Here is an 11,001-nt window from a genome sequence, read left to right as displayed (position 1 = left end):
CACAAATAAAACATTTTAAAACTTTGCGAATCCTGTGCCGCGGCATTTTTTATTGTTCCCTTAGGCCTCACTAACTGGAGAATTTTGCTCAACCGGAAGGAGCGGGCAGATCAACAAAAAACACAGACTGCATCCGGAAATTATGGAATTTTATATTTATTTTACTTAGTGAACTTGTCAAGCAGTAGCAATACCAACATTAAGTGAGAGCGCAATATATGTTATATTTTATGATAAACTCTGTCCTTTGCAAGAGGATTAAAAGTACTTTAAGTTAGTTACAAGGGCCATGCTCTTAAGATGGGAAATAGGGGTGAAACCTGGGGCTAGAGTACTCTCCGTGGAGGGGCAGTGGCAGCACAGCGGGTGGGTAGGGGCAGAAGCCCAGGGCTGTGAGAGGGACTGGCTGCAGACGTCCGTGAGAGGGCTGCAGGGACACACTGGGATGTCCGTCGGGAGATGCCGTGCAAGGTGGAGAAGGCCCTGAAAGAGGGCTCCTCTGGATGCAGTCTGCCGTGGGAAGCTCTGGATAGCTGGAATAAGGGATAAGCAAGCTGGAGAAGAAAGCTTCCACCCGGGCGTCCTGGCTCTGGCGCTTAAACTTCATCCAGCGATTCTGAAACCAGGTTTTTTTAATCCTAAACTCGGAGTGTTTCAGCACCCTGGACAGCCTCCGCTTCTCGTTTCCCCCGATGTATCTCTGCTCCCGGAAGCTCGGCTCCAGCTCTCGCAGCTGCTCCGCGTGAACCGTGTCCTGGACCGGGCCGCTTCGGGTCCTCTGGCGTCCACTTCCGGCTGCTCGCCTCGCAGTTCTTCCCCTGCCGACTGGGAGTCTCTGGGGCCAGCCTTCGTCCGCAGCCGGGGCCTGTCAGCGCGAGAGTGGAGTCATACCCCGTGGTATTGTTTCTGCTCGGATACTCCCGGAACGCACCATGTCCAGTCACGTGCAGCCTTCTATGGACCAGATGCCCTCTGTTGTCACTGCCCAAGGAGCTTGGGGCTCCCTGTGGGACTCGCTCCCCCTCAGCACTGATGGACGTGCCTCGCTCCCAGTGGAGGGTGCCCAGGTCAGGCTTGTGTGGGGCCCTGTGGCTGCTCTGTGCCATCCACTCCACGGACAGCAGACCCTTCCCGGGCAGAGGCGAGGCTGTCTGCATTCTTACACTTTCGAACTACTCCACGATTTGCAAAAGATAGGCATGTACAGAATAATCCTTCATGCAAAATTCTTTATAACAATAATATTTAAGGAAGCATAAAAAAGGAATACAGATTATAGTAAGTGTTGAGTTTGCAAGTGAACACACAGTGCTCAGGAGTGGGAACATTGGCCCACGAAGGTAATCACAATAAAAGAAACAGCGAGAAGACCAAAAAACATTTCATTTTGGGGGCGAGAGGTGTTTCTAAAAGGCAAAGTTTCTTGAAATAATCCTCTCTATTTGGAGTCAATCAGAAATTGTCTTTTCTGCAGAATGACTGTTGGTGGTGTTTCGACCCGCATCAGTTTAATAGGTCATCATCAATACACAACAAGAAGTGACTGAGCACGAGGGGCAGAGAGGCTGTTACTTAATCATGTTATGAATTTCCAAAGGGAATAAGAAGACATAATGCAGAGAAAAGTACAGGAATGTTCACCTAAGGGAGACTATATGATGCGGAAGAGTCATCAATCTAAACCGACCTATGACGTACCTGGCGGAGGGCTGAAGGAGGGTGCATCCACATAGGTTGTCCACATTCTCCCGATAGGGAAGGTGGACTTAAGGACAACTAGCCTGAAAAGTCAATGGAGGCTCAGATAGTTAAGTGAAAAGGAAAGGTTCCGTAGGAATCCGAGGCTGCTGACACTCAATCAATGGAAAAAATCAATTAATGAAAATGTGCATTTTGCAAAATGATGTGTATATACACGTAATTTTGCTGCTATTCCCCATATTTACGCGGACACAAATTAAGAGAATTTCGCATACCCCTAATCTCCATGCAACAAGGCTGAAACAGACACATCGGAAATTGATTGGTCGTCAGAGGCTTCAGATTCCTGCGAAACTAATGCTTTTCTTTTAACTATCCAGCCCTCTATTGTTTTTTCAAAATTGTACAAGCTTTTCAAGGGAGTCCTTCTAATTGGCAAATACATCATTTATGTATCTATATCATTTTTATTTGGTCTTTAAATGGGCCAGCTTCAAATTAAATCCATTTGTCCTCGAAATACACCATGAGAAAATGTTCTATCTCCAGAGCGAATACACACCCCATGGGCACACATTTCATTTGTATGTACATTTGTAATTTGAAGAAGTTACCAATTGAATCAAATAATCTTAGGGTACAGCATGCATGGTGGACCTTTTATACAAAGAGTCTGCTGTAAATGTCAAGGCTTTATCTTGAGGTATGCTAGTACGGAATTCCTCTATATCAAAACTAGTCCTTCTATCATCTCCTTTTGTTTGCTCTATATCAAAACTAACCAATATCTCAGACCCCTGATCAAATGGAACATTCTCAAGCCTCTTCATGCAGTCCATTGAGTCTCTAATTTAAGGCCATTGACAAATGGCTTTAAACATACATCCATATATTGTGATAAAGAATCTGGCAGAGATTCACATCCCAATACAATGAATATGCCTGATGGATTAGAAATGCATTGTGCACCTTAGGTAGCACATACATAATATGGTGATTGGGTATTCTTGGTTCAGGAAATCTAATTTGTTGCACTGAGTCATCCATTTGAATTCCCTCTTTAGTAATGCTCTTAAGCAGATTTTTTATGTCCATAGTGGGATGAGAGGGAATATTTCGCTAATGGCATTAATTATTAAGCTTTTGCATGATTTCTGCAATATACATGGCACTACTCATAAATGCAAGCCCTACTATCACTATTATTGGCAGGTTTGATTATTATTTTGGCATATTTAGATATTTCCGAGTAGAGCTTGTAATGCTTGCGTTTCATTATGTGAGATGTTGGGATTGAAACATGTCAATTGTTTATACAATGTGTCTTTCTTGTGTAAAGTAATATACTCAAGTGTCACTACGTGAGGAGGCATTTGGCCACTTGAAGGACAGATGTACACTTATTCTGTAATTTAGTATTGTCAAGGGTGTAGTCAAATTCTTTCTCTGAAAGTGGATATTAAATCTCACTATTCCCAAGAGTTGTAGAACTTCTGTCTCTCTCCCCCCGTATGTCCTGAAGAGACTGGGTGGGTTTAAAACGGTGCCTAAGATAAGAAGTTGACCTCGTCGACTGCTCCACCCAAAGGTTGCAGGAGAAAAAGAGCACTCAAGGTACGTTACAATGCCTTTGCATTGTTGTCACTGTCCTTTTACTTGTTTCCCCCTTTTCCTGAGGCCGGTACTTAACTACATTTTCGCAGGTTTAGCTCCATTGATCCGGAGTCAGAGAAGGGCAGCACATCGGCATACTAAGCAGGCACCAGTACTCCTCAGTCTTCAGACTGATATAATCTCTGTTTAGTCTTCTTTACAGCTCTATAATACTACTTGCAAGACCAGTTCCACAAGGCATACGTTGAGGCTAACCATGCAATTACGGGGGGACTATGCCACATATAAGTAATGGCCGTATTACCAGGTAAGACCTTTTTTGGTAGATATATATCGAGAAAACCTAACATGAGGAATTATTGCAAGTGAGTTAAGTGACAACCAATACTCTGTCTGCAGTCTCCAGGAAGATGACAGTCTTTGCCTGGACCCTCACAATGACCCACACCAATCAGAAATTCAATTAAAAACCTATCAGGTCCGTTTCTATTCCCAGAGAGGACACCATGCTGAGCTGGTAATTAATAGGACAATACAATCAGTTTTATAGGATTCCTGTAATGAGTGATGGGTCTTGTAACTGTTATCTTGTAAATGCTTCCTTTTTTTTCTTTGAAGCAGTATTTGATAATCTAAATGCTTTTTCTAGTCTAAGCTGGTGTCTTAGGATGTTCATTGTGACTCCCCCACCTACATGCATATAATTAAATGAATGCAAAAGGATAATTTGCTTTTTAAAGAGATAGCATAGAATTGAGGCGAGATGGAGCCTGCTTAGTACGCCGATATGTTGCCCTTCTCTGACTTTGGACCAATGGAGCTAAACCTGCGAAAATGTAGTTAAGTACAAGCCTCAGGAAAAGGGGTAAACAAGTAAAAGGTGGTGAGGAAATGGAAGAACATCAATGGAGACAAAATGGTAGCACAGCTCCTAGCGAATCGACCCCAGCATCCTCCAGCGACTAATCCGGATGCTCTCTGTAGTAATTTGGAAGACAGACTTCGTAGGGTGGTCGATCATGTGGCACCAGCTCGTAGGGTCAACTTAGTAAACAGAGGCGCTGGATCCCCTTGGTACAACGACTCTCTCAGGGAGATGAAGAGGATTCTACATAAGGCGGAGAGAGCTTGGCGCAAAGCCTATGACACTAATGCGCGAAGGCTGTATTTGCTAGAATTAGCGACGTACAAACGGGCAATAATTGTGAGGAAGGCCGAGTTCTATGAGGAAAGGATCACCACAGCTAAAGATCCACAAAAATAAATCTTTAGAGTTCTAAATGAACTCAGAAAGATAAAAGAGCAGAGGCCGGAATTTACTCTTGAGGACTGCCAGAGATTTCAGGACTTCTTTACCAACAAAATCACCGACATCATCTCTGAAATTGCTCGCACTCCTGTGCATGTCTGCTCCCTACAGACCACGTTGGCCAGGAAACAGGTGGACAGTCCTTTGGATACTCTACCCTTGATTGCGAAGGATAGACTGGCATTGCTTTTAGGGCGAGTCAAGTCGGGCTCGCAGGCTGACCCATGCCCTCCGGAAATATTTAAGCTGGCTATGCCAGGAATAGAAGAGGAATCTTTGGCCCTCCTGAATTCATCCCTAGCACTAGGCAAGGTTCCGTCAGCTTTTAAGGAGGCACGACTGATTCCTCTGTTAACAAAAACAGGGGCAGAGGTGAAATGCCTGAAAAATTTCAGGCCTATCTCCCAGATTCCTTTCCTTGCCAAAGTCCTTGAACAGCATGTTTTGTCCGACCTCTCCGATCATCTGGAAAGGAATGGTTTGTTGGAACCAAACCAATCAGGCTTCCGTGCGAATCACGGCACGGAGCTGGTCATGCTGTCTATCTTGGATGAGCTCAGGAATAGGGCAGATAGGAAGATACCTGGTGCCCTGGTGTTGTTAGACCTCTCCGCGGCGTTCGACACCGTGTGTCATAAACAACTTCTGTCGCGGTTGAGGGATTTCGGCATTCAGGGCACAGCCTATGCCTGGTTTGCTTCTTTCCTACAAGGGAGAATGCAAAGAGTACAGCTGGGAGAGCTGCTCTCCACTGCAACACCAATTTCCTGTGGAGTGCCGCAGGTGTCGGCCCTGTCGCCCCTTCTATTCAATATATACCTTCAACCGTTGATTGCACTCCTCAATCAACTGGATTGTCAGGTGTACAATTACGCTGACGACACCCAAATTATTATCCAAATGGATGATGCTCCTGGGTCGTCAGCAAGGCTGCAAAACATTCTCAAGCTTACAGCCAATTGGATGTCTCGGAACTCCTTAAAAATCAACCCCGATAAGACGGAGGTCCTACCAATCACCATCGCGGGCAATCCTTGGCACAACGGGTTCTGGCCAAGAGAACTCGGGTCGCCCCCAGAACCTGCAGTGGTCGTAAAAAGCCTAAGCATTCATGTGGATGACAAACTATCCATGCAGAAGCAAGTCACCATGGTGGTAGGAACATGTGTCGGCCTTCTTCCACAACTCAGAAAAATCGCGCCACTCCTGTCCTTTTCCACCTTGAGGCGGGCGGTGTCCGCAATGATATTATTAAGGTTGGACTACGGCAATTCGCTTTACTTAGGACTGCCCCAAAAACTGTTGGACAAACTTCAAGTGGTGATGAATGATGCTGCTAGGCTCATTTTCAAGAAACCAAGGAGCTCGCATGCGTCCCCACTTCTGTGTGCATTACACTGGTTGCCAGTAAGGCAGAGGGTGCTCTTTAAGGGGCTTTGTATTGCTCACAAATCGCTCTATGGAAAGGCGCCAAGTTACATTGAGACCCGCCTGATTCCATACAAACCGGGTAGGTCGCTAAGATCTGCTGAAGCAACTCTCCTTACCCAACCAAGATTCAGATTGGCTACAGTGGGTGGCCGCGCCATCTCCAATTCCCTCCCAGCAGCCTGGAATAATCTACCGGTGGATCTGCGGAAGGAATCCAACTTGATGACTTTTCGGAAGAAGTTAAAAACTGTTCTCTTCCAGAAGGCCTGGGATGGGCTATAACTTTTAATATGGCTTCTTAGGAACTCTGCTGTGCCTACCTGTCAAGCGCCTAGAGACCCCAGGGTTATAATGCGCTATATAAGTCGAATAAAATAAATAAATAAATAAAAGGAAAGACAAATGGAATGCTGTTCGGATGAAGATTCTGCATAGTGTAAAGCCAAATGATTTTTACTACATGAACGGAAAGTCGCTGCTGATCAGAGTCGGTGGCTGGAGAGGCGTCTCCCTGCTTCTGCGAGTAGTGGGTGGAGCATTGGTTTTCTGGGCCGACAGCTGTGAGCAGGTCTGCGGCGGAGAATACCACAGAAAATTAGCAAAACTATCAGAGCATTATGGGAAGGTGCTGACTCCGCAGCCTCAGGGGGCACCTGTGCAAAAACTCAGCCCTGAAAAGGAATTGGTGCACAGAAGATGCGTGAGACCTCGACACAGGGAAAAGAGAGTCGGGAGACAGGTATGAGCAATCTAGGGGTGGCCCTTCAACAGGACGCGGTCATAAGAGCGAAGCTGGATATATTCAGGAAGAAGGAAAAAGAACGGGAGATTCCTTTGATTTTGTTTCCATTAAACCCCACGGAAAAGCTGTAAAAAGCTCTAAGAAACCTATGGCAATACCCCTCAAGGAAAAGGAGAAGCTGCTGAATGCCCCCTATAAGAACTGTGAGTACAGATGATTTACCTCAGCAGAATGTAGTGGGGGATGGTGCCCCAGACTCATGTGCTATCGCAAAAGCTGATGGACGAGCAGACATGAGTGCCCCAAAGACACCAGGGGTAGATGAATGGGGGAATGGAGGGATGTCCTGGTGGGGGGGGAATGGGTCTGCACTGAAAGATCAGCTGGATGGGGAACTAACACTGGGAGAGGCCTCTAGCCAGCAGAGGTTGAATGTGGGTTCTCAAGATGTGTTCAATACATTCTATTCACTGACGGATGACTCAGGTTTATTTGGAATGAGTGAAGGCCTGACGGATGAAGAGTTTGCAGTAGGTACATCAGGGGACAGTGGTAGTGTTGCTAGAGATCGCGGGTCACCCGACCAATAATTTCGCCACTGCCGGCTTCGGCCATATATTTCAAATCACCATATACATTGATCGGATGACGTCACAATCTACTACCAATAATTGTAAGTTCCTTTCGATTATTTCTAGTGTACCCAACTTACCATCCACCGTTATGGGTACCTATGACCACGATGGGTCAGGGAGCTAGCTGTAAAAGGAAAGGCAGCAAAATACAAAACCTCGCTAATTGTATTTTTAATTTTCATGGAATGACCACGGACAACTGAGAGTTTTAAAAGCTTTATCTTAGATTTAAAATCTTTAGAAAATATACTCCACTACGAGGAGACAGTCTAATATCAAAATTGCAAAGAATTCATAGCTGTATAAGAGAACTATAAGGGCAATCATTTGCGTTTAAATGCTATTACAACAGGGAAACAAACTAAGAAAACAATTGGGCTAAATTTCAAAGTTACTTTAGTAATATTTATGGGTGAAAAACAGAGACCATAACAGGAAGTTGCAAACTGCAATGGCGAAAATGATTTCTAAAAGGTAGGGTAACATAGGAACACGCTATGCAAATAAATGCAAACAGTTTTATGAGATGCAATGGTTTGCGGAAAGCATGGAAAACTTATTATATGCAACGATATGTCTTTATTGAAGCAAAGACAGAAAAATAGAAAGATGCAGTTTAAGAGCTTCAGAGCGATATTTACCTAGACTGGTGTGGAAACCAACCCTGGCCACGGGTCAGTTAAGGACAGGAAACCCTCAAGGAAGGATACCCCTCAATGGACAGCAGGTGCAGAATGGACACCCAGGACAGGACAGGAAACCCAGATTAGGATCAGGACAGGACCACCAGGACACGACCAGCACCCGCAGTTTGGAAGCAACGCCTGCGCTCCACCCTCTCTGCAGCTATCGATCAAGACCCCGATTGGGTCAGCGAACTCCCAGCAAAGTGCTCCGCCAGCACTTTTAAGGTTTAGTAAAACCTTAGTCTATGGTCAAATTTCGGACAGAGTGCTCCGCAGTGCTCTGTATCTTCAAATCACCTATTGAATGCGTTGGGTCAGTGACAGGTCAGCTATTCAGACAAGTCGGACAAATTCCCTAGGTGAACCCAGGGTAGATATACTGTTTTAGGACCGTGTACCACCCCCCAAATGTTGCAAAGTGTCAGAATCCCCAATTTCAATTGGTCCTAAGGTAGGATTTGGTTAACACACCAATCAGAACAGACTATTCTAAGGCCTATTTTGCATTCTAAGGTGCCGCCTAGCAAGATTGGGGTTCCCACGAGAAGTCGCAGGGAATACAATGGAAAGAAATACAATGTATTCAAATATGGTACAAGTTAGACTTTCTCGCTGGGTGAAGGTGCATCTTCCCATGCAGGCTCTGGTAGCAACCTTCTTTGGCTTGGTTTCAATGCCACCTCGCCACGGCTGATCCTGCGCAGTATTGCCCTCCAAGATGGACTCCCCAGCCCCATCACCCCTCAGCGACGAGGATACATGAAAAGTAAGCGAAAACAAATTAGTACATAAAAATAAATGAATGTATTACATGTCATGATTTCATAATTCAGTTTTATCATTATAAAAATATACTATGCAATTAGATATTAGTGCAACACTTAACAACACGAGAGCAAAGGCACGAGCTTCACCACATGGTTATGTTTGAGCGGATTTTCTAGGCTATTACGCATGCGCACCCTTTCCCTCTCAAACTGTGACTGCGTCATGTCCCGTGACTATGCCTAACGCATGTGCAGAAACAGAAATACAAGCAGCGGCCATTTTTAGGTACAACGATTATTTATATTAGTGAAACACATAGGCAAGCTTCGCTACCACACACGTATTTTCAAAATAAAGATATTAGTAAAACGTACATTTGTTATGATGTTATGACAGGTTCGAGGTTCATGAATCGAGCAAGTCGCGATGCGAAATCTTGCTCTATCAATCCCCTCTTTGATGATATTTACTATCATCACAAAATCTCGGAATCAGATGCCAACTTTCTTTCACACTTTGTACAACTCTATTTCCTCCAACAGGCGATTCAATTTCTCTTTCTCATTTTTGGAAGGGTGAGAATTTTTCACCCTTTTGTAAATCTGATTATTTCTTTCCTCCAATTCAAGTTCATCCGCATTCCGTTTCACTCCTCTTGCATTCACCTGATACTTCTTAGTATGTTTTCGGCATTTGCAGCAGACGAATATAAGAAATAGGATAAGACCTATAATTCCTATTGGCATCAGTACCTTGAACAATAAGCTTCTACCTAAGTTAGCAAACCAGTGACCTACATTTGAGAGACCATCAACTAGTCTCTTCCAGGCACTGTCAACCTCGAGTGGTTTGAGTTCCCTTTCCAAATTAGTAATGTTTTTCACATATCTTTTGAGCTGCACGCTTTTGTCCGGAATGTAAGTGCAACAATGTTGCGCCTTCAACATCCGGCAGACTCCGCCCTCTTTTGCTAATAAGGTGTCAAGAGCAAGTCTGTCCTGCAAAACCATTGCTCTGATCGCAACCATTTCAGTATTGACCAGCAGAAATCCATGAGCTGTGTCAGTAGACAGCACATCCACTATTGTGGACAATTTGCAAATTCTGTGAGTGTTCAGAACCACTCCCACTCCAGGTATCAGTGCACTAAAAATACTACCCATTATTTCACCTACACTTTCTCTTTTACTACGCGCTAAGCCATTAGTGTTTTCATTGCTTCCAGTAATTTCATTCACATGGTATATTTTCGGGAAGACAATGCCAAAGTAGCAGCTTCCATACCAGTGATCCGGCAATTTGAAAATAGCCTTGTCTCCACATATATAATAAATTCCAGGAAACACAGGCTCTGACCCATTTTTGAAACCCCAACCTCCAATTACCTTGTAATTGTGCTCACATTGACTGGAACCAATGAAAATGTTATTATAATAATCAGTCTTCTCGCGGTGAAGACAGAGTTTCCCTTTCTTTTCGAAATCCAGCAACAGAGCAGGTCCCGCCCCGCCAGTTGAGGTGCTTTCCATGTTCTCAGCCCATTTAGGGGTTTTCTGCCTTTTGTCATTTGCCTTTCTTTGGAAACTCTCCCTTCTTTTCTCTGCCATGTTTGAAAATACCTTTTCTTGTTCATGTAATGAACAGGTCAAGTTGTCTCTGTGTGCTTCATTTAAGTCTATAGTACCAATAGTCAGAAAGTATTCTCCCATATAACGTGTAACGTCACTTTTGGTATGTACAGGATTCAGATTTCCACGTATGGGAAGTTCAGAAAAAATCACGTCATTGTTAGAGTAATAATACTGTAACGGTCCTCTTTTGTAAAATAAGCTTGCTAAAACACTACAGGAAATTCCATATGTCAGGGGCAAGTGATGGTATGTCACGCCTTCAGCTACAGAAGTAGGTAGCTTCATGCAGACATAGCAATCTTCTATCTCCATAGTCTCTACATAGTGTACTAACAAGTTTGCGAAAACATTTAAGTGTGTCTGGTTCTTAACTCCGTGGTAATGTAGTCCTTCCTCATCTGATGCTTCTAAGTCTCGTTTTGTTTGTCTGAGTGCTTCCTCACGTCTTTCTACACTACGTGTTGTCAGTTCTTCAGTGTCAGTA

The 11,001-nt window shown here is 44.3% G+C and overlaps 1 pseudogene; it reads right to left on the bottom strand.

Moving 5' to 3' along the window:
- Window positions 1-295: 295 nt before the first annotated feature.
- LOC144753466 (homeobox protein vex1-like) lies at window positions 296-1,157 on the bottom strand (annotated as a pseudogene).
- Between the last annotated feature and the right edge of the window lie 9,844 nt (window positions 1,158-11,001).

The sequence above is a fragment of the Lissotriton helveticus genome, chromosome 5_1 (assembly GCF_964261635.1).
Source record: "Lissotriton helveticus chromosome 5_1, aLisHel1.1, whole genome shotgun sequence".
In the NCBI taxonomy this organism is placed as follows: domain Eukaryota; kingdom Metazoa; phylum Chordata; class Amphibia; order Caudata; family Salamandridae; genus Lissotriton; species Lissotriton helveticus.
This window is presented reverse-complemented; position numbering and strand designations above follow the sequence as displayed.